Below are 16,028 nucleotides of genomic sequence, written 5' to 3' on the forward strand. Positions count from 1 at the left end.
TTGAATAGAATTGTGTTGTGTCTGTGTACCACATTTTCTTTATTTTCATCAGTGGAGGAACATCTGTGCGGATGCCTTTTCATTGCTATTGTGAATAGAGCCACACTGAACCTGGTTGTACAATTATCTGTCATTGGACATAGAATCCAATTATATATATGAAGGTAGAAGGTGTGACTTGATGGTAGGTGTGTAAAGGTTTGAAGGAGGTGGGAGTGAGAGTATGGAAGGAAAGTGGTGCTGGGGAAGGGCCAGCCTCAGCTAAGAATGTACAGAAAATTATGTGGAAACCAACTATTCTATAAGCTAACTAAAAATATAGCCTATAAACTTGAAAATAAAAAAAAAAGTGTAGAAAGAATTTACGTGGAGGTGCTCCACATTAGTAAACATTGGTGCTCCCAGAAGCTATGGGATGAAAATTTCAGTGCCATGCATGAGATATCTCCCTATGAGCCTAACAAAACAATACAGATTATTGCCGTGGATCTTGGTTTACCACCAGAATTAGATGGTAAGACCCTATTGCTGAAGACACCACACAGTTTGGATACAGGACACAGAGCAGTCAAGCTGGAATTGAACTGACAGCTCCTTCTTTGCTGACTGGTATTTGTAAGTGCTGGAAGGAGCTACCTAGGCCACTTGGGGACAAAAGTCATCAATGGTCTTACCCAACCTTGTATACTACAATACTTCCTGCCAGGCATGATTTGCCCACTGCTGCTAGAGTGGCATGGTTGCTTAGGGGATAACCAACCACTTTATGGTTGAATTTGAGACTTGCTACACAGGAAGTAACACGTGCCTGGCACTATAAACCCAGTCCAAAGTCTATGGCTGTGAATGTCACAGACCCTGGAAGGAAGTATACTACTGAAGTCTTGCTAAATAAACATGTAGTCTAACTTGCGTCTAAATATTTATCATCGTAGCTATAGACTGGTGATGCTCTCAGCCTCACTTAGTAAAACTTCTATTTGCAGCGAGTGACAGTTGATGCAGAGACTCATAACCCGCTAAAGTGCTGAGAACAAGTAACTGCTAAGTGCTCGGCCCTAAAGACCAGGAAGAACTGTAGAAAAGAAAATGGAAGGATTATAAGAGCTGGAGGATTGGAAGGAGCGCTGTCTGAAACACTGTCTTGTGGCTAAGATGTGGCTGCTTTGACCTTGAACACACAGCCCAGAGAAATGAGTGCTGTAGAAAACCTGTACTCAGTGAAAGTGTGGGGGCCTCTGGCGTGTTAGGCTCCCTGAAGTGTTAATTCTCAATACTTACCCATTCTGAGTCTCCAGCAATTCATCAACTAAGTTTTCCCAACTTGGGATGATTCGTACAGTTTATCATTCCAGAAAGTTGTGATTCTCTGTAGCTGCCTGTCTATCTCTCCAATTTGACTGTAATCTCACTTTTCTGATGGATGTAAGAATATTGATTTTTTTGTTTGTTCAGTTTTTTATTTATTATGAGAGAATACTGAATTTAAAGCTTCTCATATATGGGACCACAAATCATAAATTCTCCTCTTTGTTTCCTTTATTCCATTTATACTCGTATTTGGTTTTTGGCATGGTTTTATTGGTCCTTAAGGCTTTACTAACTAAATTTTTTTCTTCATTATTATATAATTTCCCCTGACTTAATTTCAAGTTCACTGACACTTTCGCCTCTGATCTTAATCCTACAATTATATTTCTTAGTATTAGAATTTGCATGTTCTTTTTCTAGTTTCTATTATCCCCTGAATCTCTTCACACTTTCATTCAGTGAGTCTATATCAGGTTGAACTTCATTGGAATGCCTCTGTGTATAGCACCGTGTAATTTCAACATGTACTTTATTTTGTTGCTGGCTTCAGGGGTTTTTGTTTGTTTCCTTCACATACGTAACATGGGACACAATAGACAAACAGACAGATAGATAGATATAGATAGTAGATAGATATGATGATAGATAGATATGATAGATAGATAGATAGATAGATAGATAGATAGATAGATAGATAGATAGATAGATAGATAGGTGTCCTGATGGTTATAGTGAAAAATAATTGCAATAGGCAAGAACAAATGAGAGTATAATTAAGGAGGTGATTATTCTAAGCAAATGATACAGATGAAAAGGTTTGTCACAAAAACAAGACTGTCTCTGGTGACAGGATCAACAGTGACTGGTTATGGCTGAAAAAATAAGCTCTAAGTTGGAGAATAAATCAATAAAAAATTTTCTAGACTGAGATTGCTTTATCCCAGCCCCCAACTCCAGCAGACATTCTCTGGGAACCCACCAGCCAAGCCTGCCAGAGAAGCAAGCAGGCCAGTGAAGCAGGGAGGTAAGCTTCAGATTTCCACTTTCTCTCTGCTCTTGCACATCCAACCTCAGCTCTGTAGCAGGCAACCATTGTGAACTCTCCTCACTCAATTCCCCGCCCCCCTTCCCAAGAGACTAACTAGATCTTGGTGGAACTTCCTGATTTCCTCCCTCTGGTGGACTCCCTCAGCCACCTCAGCCCATTCCCATTCCTAAGTGTCAGTTACCAATACCTAGAAACATGTTTTACCCAAAACCCCCATGGCCATACCTATCAGAATCCCAGAAGAATTACCTACCAGGTATCACACAGCCACCACTCTCTCCTAAGAACCAGAGAGGGCAACAGAAACCAAGGAACAAAACACTACCCAGCAAAGATAAGACCAGATATCAACACCTAGAATTACATCTTCCCAATCCCAGATGCCAGCATAAAAACACAATCAATAACAGCCAGGACAATATGTCACCCCTAGAGCCCAGCAACCCCACCACAATAGGCCCTGAGAATTGCAACATAGCTGAAGTATAAGAAAAAGACCTTAAAATAGCCTTTATGACCATAATAGAGGTCCTTAAAGAGAAAATGAATAAATCCCTTTTTAAAAAATCTATGAAGCCGGGCAGTGGTGGCACATTCCATTAATCCCAGAACTTGGGAGGCAGTGGCAGGTGGATCTCTGTAAGTCTGAGTCCAGCCTAGAGCTGGACTATAGAGCGAGATCCTGGACAGGCTCCAAAACTACACAGAGAAACTCTATCTCAGAAAAAAAAAAAATAGCTTTGATGGGGGGTGGGGTGGGGGGAGTTGGTCCTGCATCAACTTGATATGTCAGATTTTGTTGACTCCCCATGGGAGGCTTTACCCTCTCTGAGGAGTAGATGGGGAAGTGGGAGGGGGGGAGCAGAAAGAGGGGAAGGAGGGGAAACTGTGGTTGGTATGCGAAATGGAAAAAAAATTTAAAGAAAAAAATACTGTCTTCATATTATATTAAACTTCACTTCCAAGTAGAGTCTATGTATATGTTACAGATGATATAGTAAATGTCCTAGGGAGAAAAAAATCTTCATAGTTTTAAAGGAGTTAAATTTTTCTTAAACATTATGCACACAGAAAAGTATTATACCCAAAGAAATGAATGGTGAATGGTTATTTGTGTACAATTAATGATGTCATTAAATGTATGAAATAGCAAATCAAAGAATGAGAAGACACATGTGATTTTGACATGTAACTAAGGACTGATAGCCAAATTGCATGATACATTCCTACAAAACAATGAAGAGTGTGGGAGAAAGGTTGCAGAAAAAGTCTGGTGTCTTAATGTGGACAGGAGCCCAGCTTTGATCCTGCAGGTAGGGAGAAAAAGACAGAAGGGAGGAAAGAGGAAAAGCAAAGAAGAAGGGTGGGGCAGAGGGAGGGAGGAGGGAAGGGAAGGAGGAAGGGAGGGAGAAACAAGATTTTTTTATAGCAAATGGCAAGTGATATCCAGATAACTAATAAGGTCCAAAAGGGCTCCAATTCATTAACCATCAGGAAATTTTTAAACCAGTGTGTATTAGTAATGTATGTACACATGCACATGCCAATCTAAAATGCTAAACTAAAAATACTTTTAAGGTCAGTTGCATTGCAGAAATGGGACTACCCTACATTACTATAGGAGAGTACATTGACATGAGCACTTAGAACTGTTTAGCTGTATCTACTGAAGGAGAATGTAAACCCGCTCAACAGATGAAAGTCCCATGATTATGCAAATACTCAAAAGAAATGTAAATATGTGCAGAATAAAGAACACATACAACAAGGCCCATAGCAGCATTACTCATAACAGCTGAAAACTAGGAACAAAAAAAAATGCACTTGAAGAGTAAAAGAGACAATAATATTCATGTCATAGATCAGCGTCTTGTCCAATCATCATCAGAGAGGCTTCCTCTGGCAGCAGATGGGAGTGGGCACAGTGACCCACCAAGACATTATATGGAGAGAGAGAGTCTAAATTAGAGGTCTCCCTCAGACCGCTCCAGAGCTTGGAAACACCACAGAAGATGGGGAGGAATGATTATTGGAGACAGAGGGGATGGAAGACACCAGGAGAACACAGCCCCCCAAATCAACTCTGCAGAGCTTACATGTACTCACAGAGACTGAAGCAGCAGGCATGGAGCCTGCCAGGGTCTGCACCAAGTCCTCCGTGCATATGTTGTGGCTGTTAGCATGATGGATTTGTGGGACTCCTAACAGTGGGAGCGGGTATATCTCTGACTCTTTTGCCTGCTCTTGGGACTCTTTTCCTCCTATTGGGGGTGCCTTATTCAGCCTTGATATGAGGGCTTTCTCCTTCTTTTGCTATATATCTTGTTTTTTCCTGTTTGGTTGTTGTCTCTGGGAGGCCTGCTTGTTTCTTTTTTTTTCTTTTTTCTTTTCTTTCTTTTTCTTTCTTTCTTTCTTTCTTTTTTTTTTTTTTGTTTTGTTTTGTTTTGTTTTGTTTGTTTGTTTGGTTGGTTTGGTTTGGTTTTGGTTTGGTTTTGGTTTTTCGAGACAGGGTTTCTCTGTGTAGCTTTGTGCCTTTCCTGGATCTTGCTCTGTAGACCAGGCTGGCCTCCAACTCACAAAGATCTGCCTGTCTCTGCCTCCTGAGTGCTGGGATTAAAGGCGTGGGCCACCACCACCCAGTTCCTGCTTGTTTTTGAAGGGAAATGGAAGTGGGATGGATCTGAGAGAGGGAGAAGTTGTGGGGGTCGGTGCTGGAAGGAGAGAAGGAAGGGGAAACTATGGTCGTGATGCATTTGTATGAGAGAAAAATCTGTTTTCATTTGAGAGAGAGAGAGAGAGAGAGAGAGAGAGAGAGAGAGAGAGAGAGAGAGAGAGAGACTCAATCCTCAATCATGGGGGGAGGACATTTACATCAATCCAGTCACGCTGTCTCATGCCTGCAATTCTAGCACTTTTGGGTAGAGACAGGAGTAATGGGATGCTCATGAGTTTTGTGTTTTGTTTCTTGATGTTCATTTTGGAAATACCTATCTAGCTGCCTAGCAGAGATGTATGGTTTTCCTTGTATGCATTTTAAAACAAAATGGAACAAAACTGTGGTTCATAAGTTGTGATTCTTCTGATTTATTCAAGCAATACAAGTTTTTTCCTATAATTTCTAATAACTACAGTTGGATAAGTTTGTAGTTTACAAAGCCTTTGTGTGTGTGTGTGTGTGTGTGTGTGTGTGTGTGTGTGTGTGTGTGTTTCACTACTGTAATGGTAAAGGTAAATAAACCAACATTAGAGCATGTCTGAACTCTGAACTAAAAGGTAACCAGAGGAAAGTGGTGTTCACACAAAACCTCTACTAAATAAACAAATGTTGTTAGTTATTCTTGACCCATCAAATACGTCCAAGATAGCCCAATTTTCTTTTTCCCATTGTGTTATCTTACATTTTTCTACTCTTTTTTCTACCTGTCTCTTTTATTCCCTCTGCTGAGTCTCCTGCTTTCTCCCATCTCCTTTTTTCAGTCTCCTATAGATGGATTTTTTTTCCTTTGAGCTTCCACCTCACAAAAAAAACAACATGGAGACTTATTAATCATGTAAGTTCAGCCTTAGCTTAGGCTTATTCCTAACTAGTTTTTATAACTTAAATTAACCTGTATCTTTTAATCTACATTCTTTTATGTGGCTTGGTTACCTTTACTCTGTACTGTCCATCCTGCTTCCTCAACATCTGGCTGGTGACTTCCCTTATTTCCAGCATTTTCTCTCTGCCTGGAGGTCCCTCCTATCTCTCCTGTCTAGCTATTGGCCTAGCTTTTTATTACACCAATCACAGCATTACATCTTCACAGTGTACAAATATCCCACAACATTTCCCCCTTTTTGTCTAAACAAAAACTAAATAAAAACTAATCAAAGGAGATTCAAGGATCTCACTGTAAAAAGAAAAAAAGGAAGATACAGGATTAGTAGGATGAAAGGGTAGATTATCAAATCTACTTTTAAATTAAAATAGCAAATATTTTACATTGGTATGAATTTTTCAGATACTTAAGGTCATTTTTGTTATACTGTATACATATGTCTACTCTTGCATAAGGTATTTTTGTATATTAATACAAATTAAGGTTATTTTTGTTATACTGTGTAAATGTTTCTACTCTTGTATAAGGTATTTTGCATATTAATACAAATTAAAGTTATATTTGTTATACTGTATATATGCTTCCACTCTTATTTAAGGTACTGTATCTATTCAGCTCATTTAACAATGTAATGTAAATTTCTAGTCCATGACAGTTATTATTGTAAGCTATATAGGATAATTAAGAAATATAGATTAGTAGTCATCTAACAATCAAATTTGTAGCCATGTTACATATGTTTTCAAGGTCAAACAGAGATATATTTTAGATAGATAAATGGTCTTAAAGCACTTCATAGATCTACAGATATGGCATATAAGTTGTTTTTGTAACATAAGACCCTTTCTTGACAGTGAGACATGTCTGCTTCTGGCAGCACCAATTTACTTAGAAAAAAAAAAGATTGGCCATTGAGGAATTTCCATATGAGGTTTGCTTTCATTGGTGGCAAAGTCAGTCACTGGGCAAAGAAACTGCCTTTGCTTCAACTGCTGACAGCATGCTATCCAAATTGGACAAGCAAGACATAAAATAAGGTACCTGCTGAACTTTGCCAATAAAAGGCAAGACAGTCCTTCAAAATTTTCTGCTTCACAAAAAAGTTTGACAGATATTCTAGGCCTATATGCTAAAGACAGATGCCCCAGTGTTACAGAGGAATCTTGGGGTAATTGTTCAGACAATCAGATGTCTCTATCATTTCTATAGTTTTGGAAGTTGTTTGCTCTGCACTTTCTGTTTACTCAGGTAATATTATATCCTTCTCAGGTCTCTGATGGGGTTGAAGACTAGACAGTTATTGTTACAGTTTTCCTAATTATGATAGAAAGTAAATTAGGTACAAAATTTTGAACTCACTAAGAGAGGATAGATGACAGAGTATTTTCTCTGAGTTTGCCAAATACAAATGGACTGGACATTGTGAATGTAATTCTTACTTAAAAATTGTTCTTATTATATGTAGTTTTACTTTGTTAAAGTTAATACCTTTCCCTTTTATTTAGACAATACCTGATAATTGCTCTTATTGTATATAGTTTTATTGTTTTAGAGTTAAAAACCTTTCCTTTTTTAAATGTTGCAGGAGATTTGTTCACTCTGTCCCCTGAAAGTGTCAATAAACTGAACCTTGATTCAGAGGATAGACTCCACACTCAGTGACCAAAATAAACCATAGAGTGTTTTGACCAACTCAGATCGGGAGAAAGGGGCACAGGGAGAAAAGAGAAGGAGCTTAGGAGTTTCATGGGCTTTTGGGGTCTTGTTAAAGCAGGGAAGAGGGTCAGCTGGGTTTTTCACTGTTGCTTTTTAGATCTACCAGGTTCATGCCCTACTATCTGACTCCCAAGTTTTTATTAATAATAGAATAATTTAGATAATCATTACATCCTCTACAGTAGCTCCATGAAGACAGTGAAGGCAGTCATGAAGATTTTGTCACCAAAGCTACTTATAGGGGAATATGGTCTTTTCCATCTATTTTAAACATTTATTTCAATTTTCTATCTGATTAAAGTTCCTTAAAAGAAATTGGGTGGATACATGATGGAAGTGGCTAGCTGCCTACCAACATCTCATGTCCTTGGCACAGAGAACCTTTAAGAATGATTATCTTGCCGGGCGTTGGTGGCGCACGCCTTTAATCCCAGCACTCGGGAGGCAGAGCCAGGCGGATCTCTGTGAGTTCGAGGCCAGCCTGGGCTACCAAGTGAGCTCCAGGAAAGGCGCAAAGCTACACAGAGAAACCCTGTCTCGAAAAACCAAAAAAAAAAAAAAAAAAAAAAAAAAAAAAAAAAAAAAAAAAAAACAAAAGAATGATTATCTAGCTAAAAACTGCTTTCCCCAGACTCTCTCTCTCTCTCTCTCTCTCTCTCTCTCTCTCTCTCTCTCTCTCTCTCTCTCTCTCTCTCTCTGTCGAGTAAAGCCACATAGTTAAGTTCTGGCCTATAAAAAGCAAATAGAAATGTTACTAACCATGACCAGTTCTGGACATAGAATTTGTTCTTCTCTTTTTCCTTAGTTAGGTGGACCTTGGGACCTTGAGACTCAAGTTTGAAATCCTCCAACATCTATTTATTAATGACTGCTAAATAAAGCTGCCATTCATACTTTTCTCTATCTGCCACTGGTATATGGGAAGGAAGTAAACATATTTAAGCCATATTCATCTTGGACTGCACTTGTTAAAGCAATTGGCTCGACCTAACTGATAGAGTGTCTCCAGAATGTTTAGTCAAGGAAGCTTACTAGATTTTTCTTTTGTATGCCCTAGGCATAAATTATAAGCATTCTGTGAAATTATCTATATACAGGGACCAAAGCTTTCACTCCACAGATAGCACCCAGTTGGATATTACAATGGTTAATTTCAGTATTGATTTGATAAGGTCTAGAATCACATGTGAAAAGGGTCTCTGGGCATGTGCCTGTAAAGGATGATCTTGTCTAGGTTATTTGAAATGGGAAGACCCATCCACTGTGAGTAGAACCATCCCCTGGGCTGGGATCCTGGACTGTATAAAAAATGAGAAAGAAAACTGAACACAAAACATTATTCATTTTGTCAGCATGTTTTATACAGCTTCAGGAAAAGAAACTCAGACAGATACTTCTGAAACAGGCGACAGAACGGTTATGGATCTTATTTAGTCCCCCATTGTATCAAAGGAAAGGCCTGAAACCCAAATAAAGAAGAGATGCCTCTCTTGCCTTTCATTCTGCATTAACATCTTCACTAGCCCTTGCATGAAATGGCTCCACTAATAGACATCAGAGTGTTCTGAAAAGCACATGACAGTTCAAAACAATGGAGAGACTTAAAAACATCTCATTCAGAAATTCAGTGGTTTCCTGAAAACCCCAGCTTCAGAATGTTGTGGTTTGGAAACCAGAGGCTTGTTTTGTAAGAATGTTTTATTTTTAAAACCAAAGAGAAATACTGAGTCCTTTGGTGAGTGTCCCACTACCCAAGCCTCCTGCTCCTTAAAAGAATGCCAAGGAGTTCCAGGATTCTGCTGTAGATGTGGTTTGGCAGGTGCTTTGTACATAAAGGTACACAAGGCAATGTCAAATGGACCAAACAGCTTGCATCACAATCTTGGAGACCCAGTTCATGTTTAAAACTTAGCTCCGTCCCAGGAATACCTGGGAATCTCCTGGAAAAGTAATGATGAATAGTGAGAAGAAATCCAGTAAAGCACTTTTTAAAAGACTTAACATCAAATGAATTTATTACAAATTTTCCACAATAAATGTCTGTAATAAATGCTGAATTAGAAATGATTTAGGCTGTCATTTTAGAGCATCACCACCATAAACCCAGACATTCAAAGTGCAAACCTTTTATGAATACAGTGTCTATTGTGAAGTCACTTAAGAAGGTAAGTACCACAGATCTCCATGTGGCTCCACTTGCCATTCAAACAACCCCACTGTTTACATTTCAGAGTTTTCTGACCACATAGTGGAAGTCATTCCATAGCTCCCCCTGACAGGGTAATTCCAGTGTGCCATTTCATAAGATTGATGAACTTGACCCTAACTTGGCTAATATTTGAGTACTCAACACTCCCAAAGGGTTGCTTTGGATGAGAGTCTGGCTCCAACTACTCTGAGATGTTCATATTTAACCTCTACCACCACTCAACCCAAGAACTATCTAACCCACATTTTGTGTTTGAGCCAATAAATCTTCCTGAGCTTAAAAAAAAAATGTGAGGCTATTCTGGTAAAGAAAACTGGAATGGACCAAGACTCAACAACAGCTTGAAGTTAATGACCATTATTCAAGAGCTGTGGTGCTTGTGCCTTGAGTCATGCCTGGATGACTGTGGAGAATGTCAGGATCCACAGGAAGCCCTTCACATACCATCACCGTCCACATGCACACAAGTATGTGGAGTCTCTGAAATGCCTGTAGTACGAGTATAAGGGATTCCATTCATAAATTACAGCTGTTTTGGACACAGACAATAGAAGCTTCCTTTGAGGAATGACAGTCTTACTTTAACATTTAAAGTATCTTTGGGAGATAGTTTTTATTAGGTATAGTTTTATTATCTTATTACAGGAGTGATTCAGGTTTTTTTTAATAAAACTAGAAATTATGAGTAAGCAAACATATGGACTCATAATTCTGCCCCCTATACATAATCATGATTGATGTTTCTAGGCATGTCTTCATAGCTCTGCATTATTAGCACAAAAGCCACTAACCACACAAAACTACTGAACAGTTAAAATAAATGAATACAAGCTGAGATGTACTCTGATGATAAAATGTTCACTGAATGTCAAAAAGGTACCAAAAATGCAAAAGATCTCATTGTATAATTTTATATTAGTAATGTGAAAATGATTCTATTTTGACTATGTTTACTTTAATGAAATGCACATTAAAATTAATTTTACGTGCTTCTTTTTTACCTTTTGAAATATAGCAGCCAGGAAACTTTAAGTGACATATGTGCTTTGTATCTGTGTAAAATATTTCTATAGAATAGAGCTGTTCTAGATTTTTTTCTCATACATATAAAAAGACTTTTCTAATGTGCACAACCTTTAACTATGTTAAAATAGTTCTCTATTTTGACTGACTTTTTTAATTCAACAATTATCGTGAATATGTTTCTATAGCAGAGTGCTAGTTTGAATGAGAAATGTCACCTATAAACTCATGTATTTAAAGACATGGTCCCCAGTCGGGGGAACCGTATGGGTTGTTATGGGGAAGCGCACCCTTGCTGGAGAAATACATCACTGGGAGTGGGCTTTGAGAATTCATAGTCTGCCCCCCCTTCAAGTTCACTCTCTCTACTTCATATTTGAGGTGAGAGATGTGATCTCTCAGCTTCCCAATGCCATGCCTGCACTATGATGTCCTGCCTCCCCTCCACAATGGACTGTTACCTCTCTGGACTACAAGCCGAAATAAACTCTTCCTTAAATGGTTTTTGATCATGGTATTTTATCTCAGCAATAGAAAAGAAATGAATATAAAGAGTATATATTCTAGAATAAGTTTAATAATATTCACTATGAAGTCTACTACGTTGATAATATATAGGTTGTCTTAGGGTTTGACTATGAAAACTTCTCCAAAGACAGATGTGCCGAACACTTGATCCCTGGCTGGTTGCATTAGTTTGGGAGGTTGTGCCCATATAAAGACATGACAGCCTGTTCTCTCTTTTTTTAACACCTTTTTTCTTCCATTTTAAAGATAATAATTTCATCATTTCTCCCTTCCCTTTACTCCCTCAAAATCCCCCATAAGCCCCTCCCCCATTATCCTTCAAATTCACAGCCTCTTTTTTATTAACTGTTGTTACAAGCATATAAATATATATACATATATATGTATGTATGTATGTATATTCCTCAATATAACCACTTGAGTCTGTACAATGGTACTTAACTGTATGTGTTCAGGGCTCACTATCTGATATGGATTAACCAATTGGGGAAGACAAATGCTCTCACTCTCAGCACTCTAGTTGCCTGGACTTCTTTGTGTAGTGTTAAGGCCCTGTGAACATCCCCACCCTACCCCACCCCCAATGCACTTTGGCATGTCTATTGTTGTCCTTGTTCAGTTCATGTTTAAGTAATCATGTTGGTGAGACGTTATGTGTGTGGCTTCTGAGATTACCAGGAGACACAGTCTCACAGCAAACTCCCTGATCTTTGGGTCCCCTCTTCCACAATGTTCTCTGAGCCTTAGGTATAGGAGCTGGTTTGTAGATATATCCATTGGGAATAGGTTGCACAGCTCTGCATTTTGACTGGTTGTGGTTTTCTGTAAACATCTTCTGTTACAAATAGAAATGAGCTTGATCAGGAGTCTAGGACAACACCTATCTGTGGATATAAGAACAGGTACTTAGAGGTATTTGGTGACGTGGTGGTGGTTGTAAATTCTCCTCCAAGAGCCATGACTTCACTTGTCCTGGGCAACTGTCTCGGTTTCTGGTACCAGGCTTGATATCCCTCTTATTGAGTAGTTCTTAAGTCCAATTAGAGAGCTGTTGTTTACTGCGAAGGTATTCATGCCACTATCATACCTTTAGGGTTATCCTGCCATGCTGGTCACTGTTACAGTTCATAGGCATCATAGCTGGGTAGGACTATTGGTTGTCTCCCTCCTTTGGAAGCTTGATGATGCCTTCTGGTACTAGTCCTAAAGCTAATCCTCAGAGAGGAGGCACTTAGGCCAGTTCCAGCTCAGGGCTCTCTGAACCCAGTGTCTAAAGTGCATGATGTCTTCAGCAATAAGGACTTAACTTTCCACTTCTGGGAGGAAACAGGAAAACCAAAGGCAATAGCGATAGCCTATATGTTCTTAGGAGTCTCTGGGACAACCCTGACCAACAACTCAAAAGAGGGCTTCTCCTGCCTGGTGCTGAGGCTTTTGTTAGATGGTCTTTGGCTCTTGGCATTGCCACGCTAGAGGAGAAAGGGTTCATTTCAATTATGTATGTTCATCTATACAGAGATCTATGTGTGTTATAGGTTTCTCCTTAATAGTATGATTTCTTATGACTTTTTTCAGACATCCTTACGGTTATTTCACACTCCTCCCTCCTTATTCTATATTCAAATCTTCCCCTCCTGTTCCTAACTGGAGCCACCCCCCTTCTCCCATTCCCAAGATCAGATCTCTTGTACCCGGCTACTCTCTTCTTCATTGCTTCCCTGCCCCCATATGGCAGCAATGGTCCCCTTTTACTTCCCTGGTTTCTGAAGTTACTACAGGACGTGTAGTGAGAGTTCTTGCACTCTCTCTCTCTCTTCTCTGCTACATGAGGATACAAGGCTGCCATCTGTAAAGAAAGGAGATGGCTTCACCAAGAATCCCACCGTGTTGGTGCCCTGGTATCAGACTTCTAGCAACAGAGGAAAGAAAGGCTTGCTGCCTGAACCATCACACTTAGAATAATCTGTTGTATTACCTCACACTGGCTGACACTTTATGTCTGTTTCCTGAATCTCGAGTCAACGACACATTCTTAAATATGTCAAAGCAAGGTCAAGGATAAAAAGAAACAGAAATGTTCTATGGTTATGACAAAGAGGAGCTAAAGATTTTTAAGGAGGAAACTCCATGATAGACTTTAAGCCCTCAGCGGAAAAGTTACAAATCTGTATAGAAAAAAGCAGTTTCCTTCAGCCTTTGAAGCCAGTCATGTCCAATTCCTCCCTCTTCTGAGAGAATATTGGACAAGCACTATGTAGCCCTCATTGTGGTAATATTGTGTTCCCCAATATATTGTGCACCATAATCAACTTATCTGGGGTCAGAGAACAGAACAGCCACTAGACAGATATAGTGGCCAGAAAATGGTGGCACTCACACCTTTAATCCTAGCCTTCTTGAGGCAGAGATCTGTCTGGATCTCTGTGAGTTCAAAGCCACACTGGAAACATCCAGGCATGGTGAGGAACTAGGGGCTGGTTAAGCTTTTAGGCTTTCAGCAGCAGTTCAGCTGAGATCCATTCGGATGAGGACACAGAAGCTTCCAGTCTGAGGAAACAGGATCAGCTGAGAAACTGGTGAGGTGAGGTGGCTGTGGCTTGTTCTGCTTCTCTGATCTTCCAGCATTCACCTCAATAACTGGCACTGGATTTGTTTTTATTAATAAGACCTTTTAAGATTCATGCTACACCTCATATCTGGGCTTTTCTCCCTAAGCTTCCTAAACGACAGGCCATAGGCCAAACAAATTCACTAGCATCTATAGCCAGGGAGACCCATAGGCCACTTAAGGTTTGGCCTTAGGAACAACAACTACTTTCCTACCAGAGTTCCACTATTAGAAGGAAAAGAAATCCTTTCTCTTATTCTCCCAAAAGGTTTACAAATTACCCAGCAATGTCAGCCTTCTACCCAGAAGAGAAAGAGGTGAGGACAAAAAATACCATATAGCAAAAGTTCACTGAGCTTTGGACTGGCACTCCAACAGAGTCAATGGAGCCAGCTAGAGTAAATCCACACAACACAAACACACCTACTGTGCAGCCCGGCTCAGGAGATCATACCACATTAGGAAAATGCATCCTATTTTGAGGTTAACCCCAGACATTGCACACTGTTTAACTGTGCTGTGTAAACATTTTACGAAAGTAAACCACACACGTTTATTCAGACATTTTAAATGTGGGCAGAAATAAAACATAAAAAAAAAAAACTAAATTGGTATTGCATACATTTTAAGACAGAAAATAGATAGGAAGCACCTATAAACTCCCCCACTTTTAAATATTTATATCTTAAATCCAGTTTCCTTTGTTTCTACTTTTTGCCAGTTTGGGTTTGTTGTTGTGAAATGTAGGTCAAATTGTTGATAAGTGCTGGATAAAATCTGTTTATACTTACATGAATGGTGCAGACTTTCCAGTTGTCTGACACAGCTTTAAAATATTACTTCATCCAGTCAACTATTCAGTGCATCCACAATAAATTTAGTGGTGAGGAATCCTTGACGTAGATATTTTTGGATGCTAGATTTTAGTCACAACTGTCTAAACCGTAGGTTGAGAGAAGTTTTTCTTCGAAAAGTTTTAAATTCATGAGGCCTTCTAGGGACCAATGATGAAAAAAATTGAAATCTGACACAGATTTCTGTACTTTTTTGCTCAGTAAAGTCCTTTTAAAAAAAAGAAGCAGCAGCTACATTCAGCAAGGAATAAGAAATGTGAGAAAGACCTGAGCACAAAAGTGGGAGGGGGATTAGCTGGAGGTGTAATGAGGAATTTGTGGAAGACCAGAGGAGGGAGTTGGAAGTAGACAGACTGATAGACACAGCACAATGAGATACATTGTAAATATGTATAAAATTGTCAAAAAAAATTAAACAAAATGTATATGGGATTTTTCTAAATATCAGGGCCGGAGAGATGGCTCAGCTGCTAAGAGCACTTGCTGCTCTTTCAGAGGACCTGGTTTTGGTTCCCAGCACCTACAGGGTGGTTCAAAATCATCTGTAACTGCAGTTCAGGAGAGCCAGTGTCTTCTCCTGACCTATTTGGGCAATAGCCATGCACACAGTCCAAGTATATACATGAAGGAAAAATACTAATGATTAACAAAAGAAGTATGCTAAGGAATGAAGGCCACACCACTCTAAATCTCTGATGTCAGTAGCGATGGTCAGTGTGGTTGAACTTAGACATGGGATCTTTGGCAGGTAGCAAGCTTTGGATGAAGTCATAGATCGGAACCTCCATATTGGTATTATATCCCTTATTAAAAAAGAAGATGTCAGAGGCTTCCCCCTCTCCACCATGAGGACACAGACAGAAATTAGTATGATTTGGATATTAAATTTTTCCCAGAGGCCCAGGGGCTAAAGGCTTCATTGCCAGCTTGTAGCCCTATTGAGAAGGGAGAGAAATTCTAGAATATAGGGCCTTGTGGGCAAAAGTTAGATCACTGAAGACTTGATCTTAAAGGAACTATTAAAATCCCATCTTCTTCCTTCCTCGCTGTCCATTCCCTAGCCATGGTGAAGTAAACAGTCTCCACCATGTGCTCCCTGCCATAGAATTCTATGCTGCCAAAGACCCCCAAA

The sequence above is a fragment of the Peromyscus maniculatus genome, chromosome 15 (genome assembly GCF_049852395.1).
Source record: "Peromyscus maniculatus bairdii isolate BWxNUB_F1_BW_parent chromosome 15, HU_Pman_BW_mat_3.1, whole genome shotgun sequence".
Classification (NCBI taxonomy): domain Eukaryota; kingdom Metazoa; phylum Chordata; class Mammalia; order Rodentia; family Cricetidae; genus Peromyscus; species Peromyscus maniculatus.